At 44.1% G+C, this 17,898-nt stretch overlaps 1 protein-coding gene across 1 annotated transcript in view; it reads right to left on the bottom strand.

Annotated features, from left to right (window-relative positions):
• The window catches only part of ndst2a (N-deacetylase/N-sulfotransferase (heparan glucosaminyl) 2a), a 487,958-nt gene that overhangs the window by 371,253 nt on the left and 98,807 nt on the right, over positions 1–17,898 (bottom strand). The window contains exon 2 of the mRNA XM_073025637.1: positions 8,979–9,018. The gene's annotated coding sequence lies outside the window, so the exon portion shown is untranslated. The remainder of the gene's footprint in view (positions 1–8,978; positions 9,019–17,898) is intronic.

The raw sequence follows: 17,898 nt of genomic DNA, 5'->3' as shown, positions 1-17,898 counted from the left end.
CCAACCTTGTCTTAAATATATTCACTGAAGTAGCCTCCACTGCTTCATTGGGCAGAGAATGCCACAGAATCATCACCCTCTGGGAAAAGCAGTTCCTCCTCGTCTCTGTCCTAAATCTACTCCCCTGAATCATGAGGCTATGTCCCCCCCCCCCCACCCCCCAGAATGGATGACTTCACTCACTTCAACACTGAGCTGGTCACTGAAAACAGCCTATGGACTCACTTTCAAGGACTCTACAACTCCAGTTCTCGTTCTATTTATTTACTTTGTTAGTTTTCTATTTGTACAGTTTGTTTTCTTTTGGTTGCTTGTCAGTCTTTGTGTGTAGTTTTTCATTGATTCTATTGGATTTCTTTGTTCAACAGTGAATGCCTGCAAGGAAATGAATCTCAATATATGGTGACATATACATGCTTTGATAATAAATTTACTTTGACCTTGAACATTAATTAAACTCCTCAGTGCTTTCAAATGCTCTTGACACTTGTTCTATGCCAAGCAGGAGTCTCTGATGACAATTTTAACAACAGTCTGACCATCTTCCTCTGCACTGGATCAGAGCATGTCAGTCTATTACAAAACCTTTCATTATTTAGGTCCTGTTAAATATTTCCTTGTATTTGCAGACACTAGCCTGAAATAACTTTTTTTAAGCACAATGCACGTCTGCTTTTGTGGAAGCATTATGCTGACGAATACACTTGTCAAGAGAAAGTCCTTATTGACAGGAGAAGCACTTGGCAGCACGACAAAAAGGTTTGCGATTAGGAAAACTGTAAGTGAATAGGGTGCTTCAGAATGCCAAGGATTGCACTTATCTTTGTAGCCAGCAGTAGCACTCCTGACTGGCTCATGAGTATTCCAACCAATTCTGTCCGTGGATTAAATTTGATTTTAAGGATTAGCTTTATTTGTCACATGTAGGTCGGAGCATTCAGTAAAATGCATCATTCTGCATCAATAACCAACAGAGTCCGAGGGTGTGTTTGGGGGCAGCCCACAAATGCTGCCATCCTTCCGCCACCAACATCACATGCCCACAATTTCCTAACCCGAATGTGTACACCTCCGGATTGTGGGAGCAGACGGGAGGACCTGGAGGAAACCCACGTGGTCACAGGGAGAACGTACAAACAGCTTACCGACAGTGGCGAAATTGAACCTGGATCACCTGCGCTGGAAAGCATTACCGTACCACTTCCCAGAAGATAAAAACTACAAAGTCCATCTCCATCAAAGTTCACAGTAACTGCATTATCAAAGTACATATATATTACCATATACTACCTTGAGATTCATCTTGTTGCAGGCATTCACAAGACAAAGAACTCCAACAGAATCAATGAAAAACCACACACAAAGACTGACAAACAGCCAATGTGCAAAAGAAGACAAACTGTGCAAATAAAAATAAATAATACTGAGAACATGAGTTGTAGCGTCCTTGAAAGTGAGTCCACAGGTTTTGGTGTCAGTTCTGAGTTGGGGTGAGTACTATTCACACCATCTTGCAGGAGGTCCTGGAGAACTTTGAGCCAAGGGAAGATGGGCACTGGGAGAAGACCCTAATCAATTCAACAGCAAGTTCCCATAAGTAGCAAGGTTATAATCACCAGTGATGCTGAGTGAGGCATTCAAGATTCAGATCGAAACAGCCTTGTTTACATTAACACCAACACAACTGAGGGTGTGCTGGAGGCTGCCTGCAGATGTCACCACACATTCCAGCGTGGCCACGATGCTCAGCAGAACAACACAGAACACAAGTTTGGCCCATTGAGTCTGCTCTGCCATTCAGTCATGGCTGATCCGTTGTTTTCCCCCTCCCTGGCCTTCTCCCCGTAATCTTTGATGCTGTGGCCATCCAAGAGCCTATCAATCTCTGCCTTATATACACCCAACGACCTGGTCTCCATAGCCCAGTCTCCATCTCCCGTGGTAACAAATTCCACAAAGATGGACAAACAACCAATATGCAAAAGACAACAAATTGTACAAATCCAGAAAAAACCAATGACAGTAATAAATAATACAGAGAACTCCGTGAAAGTGAGCTCATAGGTTGTGGAATTTAACTTACTTAATCAGCTATTTAGAGTTATTTAATCAGTTGTGCAGCTTATTGCCCAAGCTAAACTCTAGGACTAGCACAGGAATTGAAAGTTTTAAGCAGCAACAAGAGATTCTGCCAATGCTGGACATTTAGATCAACACCCACACAGGTCACTATATACAACCCTGAGATTCATTTTCTTGCAGGCATTCACAGTAGAACAACAAAGTACAACAGAATCAATGTAAAACTACACACAAAGACTGAGAAGCAACTGATTTGCAGAGGAAGAGAAGCCGCAAATACAAAATAAAAATAATAGTAATAAATAACAGAGAACATGAGATGTAGAGTCCTTGAAAATGAGTCCACAGGTTGTGGAATCAGTTCAGAGTTGGGGTGAGTAAAATTATCCATGTTGGTTCAGAAGCCTGACAGCTGAAGGATAATTACTGTTCCTGAACCTGGGATGTGGGAACTAAGGCTCCTGACCCTCTCCCCGATGGCAGCAGTGAGAAAAGAGCACGGCCTAGATGGTACTTAACTTGGGTTCATGAATGATTAGTAAAAGATAGGTTGTTCAGTCAGCACGGACAGAATGGGCCGAAAGGCCTGTTGCTATGATGCATCTCTGTAAATCTCGCTATAGAAGCTTTAATTGTGGTATTTGTAATATATTCTGAAGACCACCTTAAGAACAAAAATATCTCACTAAATTAAATAGTTCTATCCATGCAGTTCCCAGGTACACAAGGCTATAACCTTAAGTGAAGCAACACAGTGGGGCCTGGGGGGATTTCACAGTTCAAAGTAATTATTTTTGCCAAGGCACTGCCTATTAATCATTTATAAAAAACTACACTTGTCCAACACACCAGAATCAAAAGTCAGGTTTAGTTTCACTGACTGTCATGAAATTGGTTGCCTTGCAGCAGTAGTACGAGGCAATACATAAACATGACTATAAGTCACAATAATAAAGCTAGAAAAATTATATAACTAAAACAGTAAGGTGGTAATCACGAGTTCGTGGACTGTTCAGAAATCAGCGGCAGAGGTCAGAGTTCATCCAGCAATGTTGAAGTTGCTTAGTCAGTCCTGTGCTTATTGCAAAGCTAAAATCCAGACTGGTTCAATCTTTACAAAGGAGTGGAAAGTTACAAGTAGTAACACTAACACAAGAGACTCTGCAGATGCTGGAAACCAGAGCAACACACACAAAATCCTGGAGGAACTCAGCAGGCCCATGGAAATGAATAAACAGTTGACATTTCAGTCAGAGACCCTTCACATGATAATTCTGAGCAGTCCCAATGAAGAGTCTTGGGCTGAAACGTTGACTGCTTATTCTCCTCCACAGAACTTGACCAACCTGCTAAGTTCCTCTGGATTTCCAGCATCTGCAGAATCCCTTGAGTTTATACTTCATTCAGAGTTGTATCAGGGGAAGAGATTATCAGTGATCAGAGGAAGTGGTTCTAGTTTGAGTTATGGAGTGCAAATATCCCACTGATTGCAGGAAACTTCAGACCCACCACTGCTCGACATGATTGGGCATTCAGGATAGTACTGAGAACCTCACGGCTGTGCATCAGGAGAACACAGAAACCCCACATATCAGCAGAACGGGGTATATCACTCCATAAATACCCATTCAGCCCACCAACTACCGCCTACCCCGTTGGCAGAAGAATCCATAATCCTCTACTTTCTGAGGAGGTTGAAGACAGCAAGACTTCGGACATCCAGTGACAGTCACATCATTCTGCAGATGCACAGAAGAGAGTATACTGACCAGCTGCATCAGTGCCTGGTAGAGAAACCGCACTTCAGCCTTCAGTAAGGCTCTACAACGGGTAAAAATGCATCAAGGACAAATATACAGAAAGAGTATTCGGAGCAAGAAGGCTGCGAGTGAACTGCTGATTTTTCAGAAAAAGCGAGTTTTTTTTTAAAAACTACTCAGGTTAAAGAGAGGTGAGACTGCGCAGGCGCATGACGTCAGCCAGTGGAGGGAGAAAGATTTAAAAAGAAGGCAGCCATATCCAGTGGGCAGCAGAGTGACAGGGCTTTGGCTCAACGGGCTCAGGCAGTAACGAGGTGAGGTAGGAAGTATGTGTGTGAGGCCAGTTTTCTGTGCTCGGTGTCAGACGTGGGAGGTCCTGGAGTCTCCCAGCCTCCCGGACGGCCATATCCACACCAGGTGTGTCGAGCTGCAGCTCCTGAGGGATCGAGTTAGGGAACTGGAGATGCAGCTCAATGACCTTCATCTGGTCAGGGAGAGTGAGGAGGTGATAGAGAGGAGTTACAGGCAGGTGGTCACACCGGGGCCACGGGAGACAGACAAGTGGGTCACAGTTAGGAGGGGGAAGGGGAAGAGTCAGGTACTAGAGAGTACCCTTGTGGCTGTACCCCTTGACAATAAGTACGCCTGTTTGAGTACTGTTGGGGGGAACAACCTACCTGGGGGAAGCGGCAGTAGCTGTGCCTCTGGCACAGAGTCCGGCCCTGTGGCTCAGAAGGGTAGGGAAGGGAAGAGGAAGGCAGCAGTGATAGGGAACTCTATAGTTAGGGGGTCAGCAGGCGATTCTGTGGGCGCAGGAAAGAAACTCAGATGGTAGTTTGCCTTCCAGGTGCCAGGGTCCGGGGATGTTTCGGATCGTGTCCAAGATATTCTGCGGTGGGAGGGAGAACAGCCAGAGGTGGTGGTACATATTGGTACCAATGACATAGGTAGGAAAAGGGAAGAGGTCCTGAAAACAGACTACAGGGAGTTAGGAAGGAAGCTGAGAAGCAGGACCACGAAGGTAGTAATCTCGGGATTACTGCCTGTGCCATGTGACAGTGAGTATAGGAATAGAGTGAGGTGGAGGATAAATGCGTGGCTGAGGGATTGGAGCAGGGGGCAGGGATTCAGATTTCTGGATCATTGGGACCTCTTTTGGGGCAGGTGTGACCTGTACAAAAAGGACGGGTTGCACTTGAATCCCAGGGGGACCGATATCCTCGCGGGGAGGTTTGCTAAGGCTACTGGGGAGAGTTCCAACTAGAATTGTTGGAGGGTGGTAACCAAACTGAAATGACTGGGGAAGAGGAGGTTAGCTCACAAGCAGAGAAAGCTTGCAGACAGTGCGAGAGGGAGGATAGGCAGGTGATAGAGAAGGGACGTGCTCAGACCGAAGGCTTGAGATGTGTCTATTTTAACGCAAGGGGTATTGTGAACTAAGTGGATGAGCTCAGAGCATGGATTAGTACTTGGAGATATGATGTGGTGGCCATTACAGAGACTTGGATGGCCCAGGGACAGGAATGGTTACTTCAAGAGCCGGGTTTTAGATGTTTCAGAAAGGACAGGGAGGGAGGCAAAAGAGGTGGGGGTGTGGCACTGTTGATCAGAGATCGTGTCACTGCTGCAGAAAAGGTGGACGCCATGAAGGAAATGTCTACGGAGTCTCTGTGGGTGGAGGTTAGGAACAGGAAGGGGTCAATAACTCTACTGGGTGCTTTTTTATAGGCCGCCCAATAGTAACAGGGATATCGAGGAGCAGATAGGGAAACAGATCCTGGAAAGGTGTAATAATAATAGTTGTCATGATGGGAGATTTTAATTTCCCAAATATCGATTGGCATCTCCCTAGAGCAAGGGGTTTGGATGGGATGGAGTTTGTTAGGTGTGTTCAGGAAGGTTTCTTGAAACATTATGTAGATAAGCCCACAAGAGGAGAGGCTGTACTTGATTTGGTATTGGGAAATGAACCTGGTCAGGTGTCAGATCTCTCAGTGGGGGAGCATTTTGGAGATAGTGATCATAATTCTATCTCCTTTACAATAGCATTGGAGAGAGATAGGAACAGACAAATTAGAAAAGCATTTAATTGGAGTAACGGGAATTATGAGGCTCTCAGGCAGGAAATTGGAGGCTTAAATTGGAAACAGATGTTCTCAGGGAAAAGTACAGAAGAAATGTGGTAAATATTCAGGGGTTATTTGTGTAGAGTTCTGTATAGGTACGTTCCAATGAGACAGGGAAGTTATGGTAAGGTACAGGAACTGTGGTGTTCAAAGGCTGTAATAAATCTGGTCAAGAAGAAAAGCTTACGAAAGGTTCAGAGAGCTAGGTAATGTTAGAGATCTGGAAGATTATAAGGCTACTAGGAAGGAGCTTAATAAGGAAATTAGGAGAGCCAGAAGGAGCCATGAGAAGGCCTTGGCAAGCAGGATTAAGGAAAACCCCAAGGATTCTACAAGAATGTGAAGAGCAAGAGGATAAGTCGTGAAAGAATAGGACCTATCAAATGTGACAGTGGGAAAGTCACATGGAACCGGAAGAAATAGCAGAAGTAGTTAATGAATACTTTACTTCAGTATTCGCTATGGAAAAGGATCTTAGTGATTGTCTGGGACCCTTACTCTTGGTGATTTTTATAAATGATCTGGATGAGGAAGTGGAGAGATGGGTTAGTAAGTCTGCTGATGACACAAAGGCTGGGTGTGTTGTGGATAGTGTGGAGGGCTGTCAGAGGTTACAACGGGACATTGATAGGATGCAAAACTGGGCTGAGAAGTGGCAGATGGAGTTCAACCCAGATAAGTGTGAAGTGGTTCATTTTTGGTAGGTCAAATATGACAGCAGAATATAGTATTAATGGTAAGACTCTTGGCAGTGTGGAGGATCAGAGGGATCTTGGGGTCCGAGTCCATAGGACACTCAAAGCAGCTGCGCAGGTTGACTCTATGGTTAAGAAAGTGTATGGTGTATTGGCCTTCATCAATCGTGGAATTGAGTTCAAGAGCCGAGAGGTAATGTTGTAGCTATATAGGACCCTGGTCAGACCCCACTTGGAGTACTGTGCTCAGTTCTGGTTTCCTCACTACAGGAAAGATGTGGAATCCATAGAAAGGGTGCAGAGGAGATTTACAAGGATGTTGCCTGGATTGGGGAGCACGCCTTATGAGAATAGGTTGAGTGAACTCGACCTTTTCTCCCTGGAGCGACGGAGGATGAGAGGTGACCTGATAGGGGAGAGGCATTGATCATGTGGATAGTCAGAGGCTTTTTCTCAGGGCTGAAATGGTTGCTACAAGAGGACACAGGTTTAAAGTGCTGGGGAGTAGGTACAGAGGAGACGTCAGAGGTAAGTTTTTTACTCAGAGAGTGCTGAGTGCGTGGAATGGGCTGCCGGCAACGGTGGTGGAGGCAGATAAGATAGGGTCTTTGAAGAGGCTTTTAGATAGGTACATGGAGCTTAGTAAAATAGAAGGCTAATAAATTAAGGTAGGGACATGTTCGGCACAACTTTGTGGGCCGAAGGGCCTGTATTGTGGTTTTCTATGTTTCCGTGTTTCTATGAAAGGTGCTGGAAAAAGGCCAGTAACATCATGAGTGATCCCACTCACCCTACTCATTGATTATTTGTCCCACTCCCTCCAGGGAAGAGGCTATGAGGCATCCACGCCAGGACCACCAGACTCAAAAGAAGTTACTTTCCCCAAGCAGTAAGGCTGATCAATACCTCTACCCACTAACTCCACCATTAATTTATTACTTCCTGTCAGTCACTTTATGTACATCCATATATGTATATAAGCTATCTTATGTTTTATATTTATTGTTTCTTACTTTTATTATTGTATTCTTTACCTTTTGTATTTTTTGTGCTGCATCTGATCTGGAGTCACAATTATCTCATTTTCCCTACAGTTGTATACAGGCAATGACATTAAACAATCTTAACTCCCCACATTTGCTTCAGAGGCCATGAAAACAGAACAGAAGCAAACAACACACACAAAATGCTGGTGGAACGCAGCAGGCCAGGCAGCATCTATAAGGAGAAGCACTGTTGACGTTTCGGGCTGAGAATTTTGTGTGTGTTGCTTGAATTTCTAGCATCTGCAGATTTCCTCGTGTTTGCCAGAAGCAAAAAGCATCTTTTAAGTCATCTAGTCAATTCATATCCAGTGTGTGGGCCAGCCAGAGAAGATCATGAGGTAGGAATGTGGCAAGTACAACATATTCACAAGCAAGCTAGAAGATACACAAGAAAACGTTGCATAAAACACCCCAAGCAAGAGACATGATCCACCTGCCACGATGAAATATTATTCGACCACAAGGTGGCGGCAAGGAGCCTAAATTATAACTATCAATGTGACGTGGATTTTTAAATAATGAATAGTCAATCTAGAATAATTAATATACAAACTTCAAAGTTCAAAGTACTTTATTATCAAAATATATATGCCTTATCGAACCTTGAGATTCATTTTCTTACAGGCAGCTACAAACCAAAGAAACCCAATAGAACCTATTAAAAAAGACCGTCAAACACCCAAATGTGTAGAATAAAAACAAAAATTGTCCAAACAATAAAAGTAAGCAGATCACATTCAGAACTGAAGTTCTCAAAAGTGAACTTCTGATAGTGCAGAGATGAGTTAACCTCGCGCAGGAGCAAGTTGAAGTTCAGTGCAGAGTTGAGTAAAACCCTGTGGAGCAGTGACTGAACCAGCCCATCCTGCAGCTCTGCCTGGACACCCTGGTCAATTTCAATCTGGCCTGGAGCTTAAAATGTTCAAACCTCAGGCCATTCCTTACTCTGGGACCCGGGCCCTGCCTCTTTGATACGCTCTCCCCATATATAACGTTCTCACAACTCACTTTCAAAGACTCCTTATCTCAATTTCTCCATATTTATTTATATTGTTTCTTCTTCTTGCATTTGCACCCTGGTTGAACACCCCAGTTGGGTGGTCTTTCATTAATTCTGTTATAGTTACTGTTCGATGCATTTGCTGAGTATGCCTGCAGGAAAATGAAGCTCACGGTTCTATATGGTGACACACATGTACTTCCATAATAAAATTTACTTTGAATTTACTTTGAACTTTAATCCATTTAATAAAGGTGTTTAATCCTTACCAGACACTTCACAAATTCGGACCAGAGCACTTTGAGAGGCCTGGAACAGAATAAAGAGTTAAAATATATTTTTTTAAAATTTAAAAATGGAATTCAAGTCACTTCAAGTTTATTGCCATGTATACAGGTACAGTGATGTACAGTATGAGGGTCGGGTATAGTGAGGGATGGGTATGAGGGATGGGTACAGTGAGGGACGGGTACAGTGAGCAACGGGTATGAGGGACGGTACAGTGAGGGACGGTATGAGGGTCGGGTATAGTGAGGGATGGGTATGAGGGACGGGTACAGTGAGGGAGAGATATGAGGGTCGGGTATAGTGAGGGATGGGTATGAGGGATGGGTATGAGGGACGGGTACAGTGAGGGACGGGTACAGTGAGCAACGGGTATGAGGGACGGGTACAGTGAGGGACGGTATGAGGGTCGGGTATAGTGAGGGACGGGTACCGCTACAGCGAGGGACGGGTATGGTGAGTCACCATCACAGCAAGGGACAGGTATGAGGGATGGGTACAGTGAGGGAGAGGTATGAGGGTCAGGTATAGTGAGGGATGGGTATGAGGGACGGGTACAGTGAACAATGGGTATGAGGGACGGGTACAGTGAGGAAGGGGTATGAGGGTTGGGTACAGTGAGGGATAGGTACCGCTACAGCGAGAGACGGGTACGGTGAGTCACCGTCACAGTGAGGGATGGGTACATTGAACTAATTGCTTGCAACAGCATCTCAGGTTTGTTGGTTCAAACACCACACAAATATAAATTATACATTAATTATATCAGACAATGACAAATAGAATAACTCCTCCTGTAGAAACTCCAAGACCAAGTGAAAAGGCAAGCCGAGAGAGGGCAGAGACTGCTCACGTAATCTGTGCCAATATCAGATCCACATTTATTTATCACATGTACATTAAACATGCAGTGAAATGCGTTGTTTGCATTAACAACCTACACAGCCAAGGATGTGCTAGGGCAGCCCGCAAACGTTGCCACACATACTGGCACCAACATACTAAATAAAGCCTGCCCACAATGCTTAGCAGAACAACCAAAACAAGCTTTTTCCCATAATGACTTCTAGTTCCCTGACCCTTTCATCTCATTTTCTCCATGGATGTCCAGTCCTTAAACACATCCAACCCCCATCAGGGGAGTCTGAAAGCTCTCTGCTTCTTCCTAGATAACAGACCCACCCCTCTTCTCCATCTGGCAGAACTGGTCCTCATTCACAATAATTTCTCCTTCAGCTCCTCCCACTTCCTTCACGTAAAAGGTGTAGCCATGGGCACTCGCACGGGTCCCAGCTATGCCTGCCTTTTAATTGGCTATGTGGAACAGGCTATGTTCCAAGCCGACACTCTCCAACTCTTCCTACGCTACATCGATGTCTCCATTGGCGCTGTCTCCTGAACCCATGCGGAACTCATCAATTTAATCCACTTTGCCTCCAACTTCCACCCTGCCCTCAAATTTACCTGGTCCAACACCTCCCTCCTCTTTCTTGATCTCTTGGTGTCTATCTCTGGAGACAGTTTATCTGCTGATGTCTATTACAAACCCAAAAAAGACCAAGGCAACATGTCAAATGACTGGCGTCCTGTCGCACTCACCTCAAAAATAAGCAAATGCTTTGAGAGGCTGGTCAAGGATTACATCTGCAGCTTGCTGCCATCCACACTGGATCCCTACAATTCACCTACCGACACAACCGGTCGACAGATGATGCAATAGCCACAGCTCTACACAGCATCCTTACACATCTGGAGAAGAAGGATGCTTATGTGAGAATGCTGTTCTCATTCAACACCATTATTCCATCCAGGCTCAACAGGAAGCTCAGAGATCTTGGCCTTTACCCTGCTTTGTGTAGCTGGATCCTGGACTTCCTGTCAGATCACTGGCAGGTGGTAAGAGTGGGCTACCTCACCTCCGCCCCTCAGATTCTCAGCACAGGAGTCCCTCAGGGCTGTGTACTAAATCCCCTCCTTTACTCCCTGTCTTCCCATGACTGTGTCACCACCCACAGCTCTAATCTGTTAATTAAATTTGCCGACGACACTACATTGATTGGCCTAATCTCAAACAATAACGAGGTGGCCTACAGGGAAGAAGTCATCTCTCTGACACAGTGATGTCAAGAAAACAACCTCTCCCTCAATGTTGCAAAAACAAAGGAGCTGGTTGTGGATTACAGGAGGAATGGAGATGGGCTAACCCCCAGTGACATCAATAGATCTGGGGTTGAAAGGGTAAACAGCTTTAAGTTCCGCTTAAGTGAAGCAGTACAGCAGCATAAAAGTCAGGACCAACAGGCTCTGGGACAGCTTCTTTCACCAGGCCATCAGACTGATTAACTCACGCTGATTTGAGTGTATTTCTATGTTGCACTGACTGTTCCATTTATTATAAATTACTATGATTGCACATTTTGACAGAGAGGTAACATAAAAGATTTTTACTCCTCATGTAAAATCCTCATGAGCTTCCTGTAGAAGTAGTAGAGGCCAGTTCAGTTGAGTCATTTAAGGTAAAATTGGATAGGTATATGGACAGGAAAGGAGTGGAGGGTTATGGGCTGAGTGCGGGTAGGTGGGACTAGGTGAGATTAAGAGTTCGGCACGGACTAGGAGGGCCGGAATGGCCTGTTTCCATGCTGTGATTGTTATATGGTTATATGGTATGTGAAGGATGTAAGAAATAAAGTCAGCTCAGGTTGATAGGTTCTTGATTAGTACGCATTGACAAAGATTAGAGGGAGAAGGATTGAGAGGGAAAACAGATCAGCCATCATCTAATGGCGGAGCAGACTTGATGGGCCGAATAGCGTAACTCTGTTCCTATGACTTATTTATTGTCTTATCTGTTTCGTAGGTATGTCAGATCCAAGCTGAGAAATTTGCCTGTCCTTAAACCTGTCAGAACTCCTGTCAGTGACTAATCGTTCACTTGGATTGTTACTCGTGTACATTGGCCATCACATTTGCCAAACCACCTTTTCCATTCTGATGGGGCATCAAGTGTAGTTCACAGTCCAGAATCAAAGTCACAGTTAATTTATTATGAAAGTACATATATGTCACCATATACTACCCTGAGATACATTTTCCTGTGGGCATTTAAAGGATAATAAAGAAATACAATAGAATTTATCACAAGAATACATGCACAGAACGACAAACAACCGATGTGCAAGAAAAGACAAATTGTGTAAACTAAAAAAAAAATGAATAATACTAAGAAAATAAGTTGTAAAGTCCTTGAAAGTGAGTCTGTAGGTTTTGGAATAAGTTCAGTGTCGAGGTGAGTGAGTTACCCACGCTGGTTCAGGAGCCTGGTGTCTGAAGGGCGATAATTATTCCTGAACCTGGTGGTGTGAGCTCTGAAGCTCCTGTACCTTCTGCCCGATGGTAACAGTGAGAAGAGAGTATGGCTCTACTGACTGAAGAACAAAATTCAGCCCACCACCCCTGAGATTTGGGATGTGAGGGGAGAACAGAGGGTCTGGGGTTGAGACAGGTTCGAGACGGCAATTAAAGATTTATTCAACATTGTGCTCTTGTGATTCAAATGTCATTTACTTTTAAAACCCTTGAAGGACATTGGCAGTCTCAGTGCAGTGAGGCAAACATACTTCAGAGGCAAATGTCTCAGGCAATACAAGCAAAATGTTCAACAGAATGGAAAATATGCCATTAACCTTTCCAAAGTCTTACATCTAAATGACCTAATTGAAAATGCTGGAGGTAACATAACTAGGTGAACTGGATTCGGATTGTCATGTGTGCAATCATTAGGCACCAGCCGAAAGACTAATTTTAAATTTGAACTAGATTAATTTTTTAATGGAAGCTTAATTTCTGTCCCAGGTTCAAGACTATGAGCGCAAGATCCCCGGTGGGTTCCAGTGACCAGTTCTACCTGGGTAGGATTCTTATAGGTTCCCAGACACAAGCTACCATTCACGGAACACAGAACATTACAGCACAGTACAGGCCCTTTGGCTCCCGATGCGCTCACTCTTCAACCTACTCTCGGATCAACCAACCTTTCCCTACAGCATAGCCCTCCACTTCTCTTCATCTACGTGCCTATCTCAGAGTTTCTGCAATGTCCTTAACGTATCTGCCTCTGCCACCACCCCAGGACTATGTTCTATACACCCACCAATCTCTGTGTAAAAAAACCTGTCTTTGACACCCCCCTATAAATTTACACCTCTTCGTATTAGTCATTTCTGCCCGGTGAGAAAGTTGCTGGTTGTCCACTCTATCAATGCCTCTTATCAGCTTGTACACCTGTATCAAGTAACCTCCGTTCCCTCAAAAGAGGATAGCCAAGACTCGCTCATCCTCTCTGTACTGACTGATTTTCCATTGGAATGTTAGTTATGAAGATAGTGAGAGGATGGAAATGCTGACAGACAGACATACTTTATTGATCCTGAGGGAAATTGGGTTTCATTACAGTCGCACCAACCAAGAAGTGTAGAAATATAGCAATATAAAACCATAAATAATTAAATAATAATAAGTAAATTATTCCAAGTGGAAATAAGTCCAGGACCAGCCTATTGGCTCAGGGTGTCTGACACTCCGAGGGAGGAGTTGTAAAGTTTGATGGCCACAGGCAAGAATGACTTCCTATGACGCTCAGTGTTACATCTCGGTGGAATGAGTCTCTGGCTGAACGTACTCCTGTGCCTAACCAGTACATTACGGAGTACACTACGTTGGCCAATCATGAGGACGGTTTTCTGCTCGTTTGCAAAGCAATGTTGCATGGGAAACTGGGTAATTAAAGGGAGTAACATGGAGGCCAGGAACATCCAGTGCTCACAGTACCGTCTCTGTATTAGCCAGGAGGCTCAGAAGTGTGAAGTCCCACATGAACAAGCATAGCTTCTTCCTTTTAACCACTGTTCTTGAACCAACCTCATCACCACTTCAGCAGCACTAATATCACTTTGCACGACAATTGACATTTTTTGTTCTAATGTGTTCTTTCTTATATAATTTTGCATGATTTTCTTTCATTTATGTTTTCTTGAGAAGTTTTTGTGTCTAATGTGTCTGTGATGCTACTGCACGTTTTTCAGTATAGGACCATACATTTGTCTTGGTAACACACGCAAAGTGCAGAATGAACTCAGAAAGTCAGGCAACATCTATGGAGGGGAATAAACAGTCAATGTTTTAGGATGAGAGACATCTCCTGCTGAAGGGTTATGCAGAAACATTGACAATTTACTCCCCTCTTGTCTTGAGATAAAAACTATGGCCTTGCCAAACGCCTCAGTTCTATCCACAAATGTGACCTGTGGCCCAACATTTCAAACTCTTCTACCATTCCTAGCTGACCTATTGACCACTGTCCAACCCAAAAGATGGACTGCACCAACTTCTAGAGCAATATCTTAACTTTCCCTGATGCACCAAACGGCCACTTTTCATGAACACAATTCAGATGCCACCCTAATTTGGAAACTTAAAACACATTCCCAAAATGCAACACCCTGTTCTCCATCTCCTAAAGGCGGGGTTGGGGTTCAAAGCTCTTAAGCAAGGTCGGGAGGATGTCATATGATAGTGCAGCACTCAGCAACTCCAAACCATCACAGTCGCTGCCTTAAGGCAATGTACACAAAATGCTGGAGGAACTCAGCATTCGTAGAGGGGAATAAACACTCAACATTTTGGGCCGAGACCCTTCATCAAGATTGAAGAGGAAGGAAGAAGGATCCAGAATAAAAAGGTGGGGGGAGGAGAAGGATTACAAAATGTCCGATGATAGGTCTGACCAGGTGAGAGGGAGGGTGGGTGAGGGTGAGGGAGGGGACAGGTGGAAGAAGTAAAGGGCTGAAGAAGAAGGAATCTGACAGGAGTGAGTGGACCATGGAAAAATTAATGCACAGAATGATAGAGGAACTCAGCAGGCCATGATGCAAACTTAAACAGATCCACAAAGTGGCCAACCTGTTCTCCATCAACCAAAGGTGGGGGTTTCAAACCCCTTAGTGAGTTCAGGAGGATGCAACAGGTTAGTGAAACACTGAACAAACCCCACACTGTCTCAGTCTCTGTCTTAAGGCAATGTGCACACACAAAATGCTGGAGGAACTCCGTTTCGGGCAGCACCCGTAGAGGGGAGTAAACATCAACATTTCGGGCTGAATCCCTTCAGCAGGAGACATCTCTCATCCCAGAATGTTGACTGTTTATTCCTCTCCAAAGATGTTGTCTGACTTGCTGAATTCCTCCAGCACTTTGTGTGTGATGCTCAAGATTTCCAGCACTTGCAGAATCTCCTGTGTTTATCACTGCCTGAGGCAGAGACTTTGTTCTGTGTTGAACAACATGGCACTGTGTTGAAGAGTAGGAGGTTCTGGTAACTAGCCAACATTTATGCCTCAAAGAACATCAAGTAAATCACATCATCTGCTCATTGTCACACTGTTGACTGCGAGGCTCATACTGTGTGAAAATTAACCACTCTAAATCCAGCATTATGATAGGAAATGGATCTCAAAAACACAAAGTTTCAAGTAAATTTATTATCTATGTATATGTCACCATATTCAATCTTGAGATTAATTTTCTTGCAGGGATTTACAGTAAATACAAAGAAATACAGTGGAATCAACAAACAGCTACACACAAAGACTGACAATCAATATGCAAAAGACGACAAACTATGCAAGTACAAAGAAAAGCACAATAGATAAATAAATGCTACCAAGGACATGAGCTGTAGAGTCCCTGAAAGTGAGTCATTGATTGTGGAATCTCGAAGGGAGATAAAGCCCAAACAAGAAGGTGGGAGGGGAAGAAGTTTCCAGGTGATGGGTGAGACCAGGTGAGGGGGAAGGTGGGGTGGGTGGGGAGGAGCAGAGGCGAGAGGCGATATCGAAACATCAACTGCGTTTTTTTTCCATAGAGCCTGCTGAGCTCCTCCAGCATTTTGTGTGTGTTGCTTCAGATTTCCAGCATCTGCAGAATCCCTTGTTTGTAAAGTAGGAAGCTAGGAGGTGATAGGTGGAAGAAATAAACAGCCTGTTTATGATAAACGGTCTTGATTCAAGTCTAACCTAATCACAGGACAACTGACAATGACCAGTTAACAGGCTAACCCACATCTTTAGATTGTGGGAGGAGATCGAAGAATCTGGCAAAAATGCATATATTCCGTGGGGAGAATGTATAGAGACTCCTCACAAAATGGTGCCGGAATTGAACTCTGAAACACCCCAAGCTGTAATAGCATCACGCAAACTGACATGCTACTGCGATGCCTCTTGTGGAAAGAGTGCTCAGTTTGAAGAGTTAATATCTCCTAGATGGACAAGGAAATTACAATCATTATGAAAATGGCACAGAACAAATTGTTTGATCTGTTGACGGAGAAATCTCCAGATCCAGCTACCTTACATATTCACTCTTGTGACACAACTGTCATATTACATTTTTTTCAACCCTGCAACCAAAGGCTCATGGATTATTAGGTTCTAATAATTATTAAATGATAACAAACCTGAAGGAATGAGCAATTTTTACAAGTTAACTACTGGTAAACAGTGATGGGGGTGTGTGTGTGTGTGTGTGTGTGTGTGTGAGAGAGAGAGAGAGAGAGAATGAAGTTTTTTGGGTTAAAAGAATTCTTTAAGTTTCACCTTCATGCTATTTTAAAAGTTTCTTCCCCAGGCAGTTAACCTGATCAACCATTCTAGTTAACATCCCCCAGCCCCCTTTATTTATTACCCTGTTACTGCAATGCAACTGTAAAGACATTCTATAAAGCTGTTTACATTGTAAATACTTGCTATTTTTATATAATTCTTTACAATTGTAAAGTACAGAGCAAAATAGACAGAGTGCTGGAGGAACTCAGCAAGTCTGGCAGCATTTTTCGACAGGCATTCCCAACCCGGGGTCCACAGACCCCTCAGTTAATGGTAAGGTTCCGTGGCATAAATAAAAAGTTGGGAACCCCTGATCTAAGGTGAGGAATAGAGTCGACACTTTATTAGGACTGGACGAGAAGTGAGCATAACCCAGAATAAGAGGGTGCGGGCAGGGGAAAGCGTACAAACTGGCAGGTGACGGGTGAGACCGGTGAGGGGCATCGTGGATTGGTGGGGAGAAAGGGATGAAGTGAGAAGCTGGGATGTGATCATCGGAAAAGGCAAAGAGCTGAAGAGGAAGGAATCTGATAGGAGGGGAGAATGGTCCATAGGAGAAAGGAAAGGAGGTGGGACACCAGAGGGAGGAGATGGGTTGGCAAGGAGAAGGGAAAGGGCAAGAGAGGAGACAGAATCAGGAATGGAAAACGAGAGAAGAGCGAGGGGTGAGAAATCACCGTTAGTTGGAGAAACCAGTGATCATATCCTTCAGGTTAGAGGCTCCACAGACCGAATTATTGGATGAGGAATATGAGGTTCATTGCTTCTGAAGTGCTTTGAGGGCATTTTGAAACATACGAAAGGCAGTTTAGAAATGCAATTACAAAACACAGATGCAACAATGATGCAGCAAAATAGCTACATCCACACAGATCTAGTAAACCCGGTTCAACCTTGAGTTTGGGTGATGTCTGTGAGGTGTTACAAGGATTACCCCTTAGTAATAACGATCAGTTAGTCACAGAGAGAATCTGTAGTTACTTACAAATACCTTTATTATCTCAACAGAAAAGCAAGAGAATTTATGCAAACTACATTCCCTGAACCTCCATGAACAGTCAAAGAACAGTGAGGGTAATATCTGGGAAAGGAGCCTATGCTCCAACGTGGGGTCCTCCACGTCTGCGATGGTTGGTCTCTGGAGAGATGTCTCTGCCTAACATTCGAAGCCTCTCATTTATATACACTTTCCTTACCAGTTCAAATGTTGCATTTCCATCTCGTTGATCGAGCTCATCTG

Source organism: Hemitrygon akajei, chromosome 21, assembly GCF_048418815.1.
Source record: "Hemitrygon akajei chromosome 21, sHemAka1.3, whole genome shotgun sequence".
NCBI classification, from domain to species: domain Eukaryota; kingdom Metazoa; phylum Chordata; class Chondrichthyes; order Myliobatiformes; family Dasyatidae; genus Hemitrygon; species Hemitrygon akajei.
This window is presented reverse-complemented; position numbering and strand designations above follow the sequence as displayed.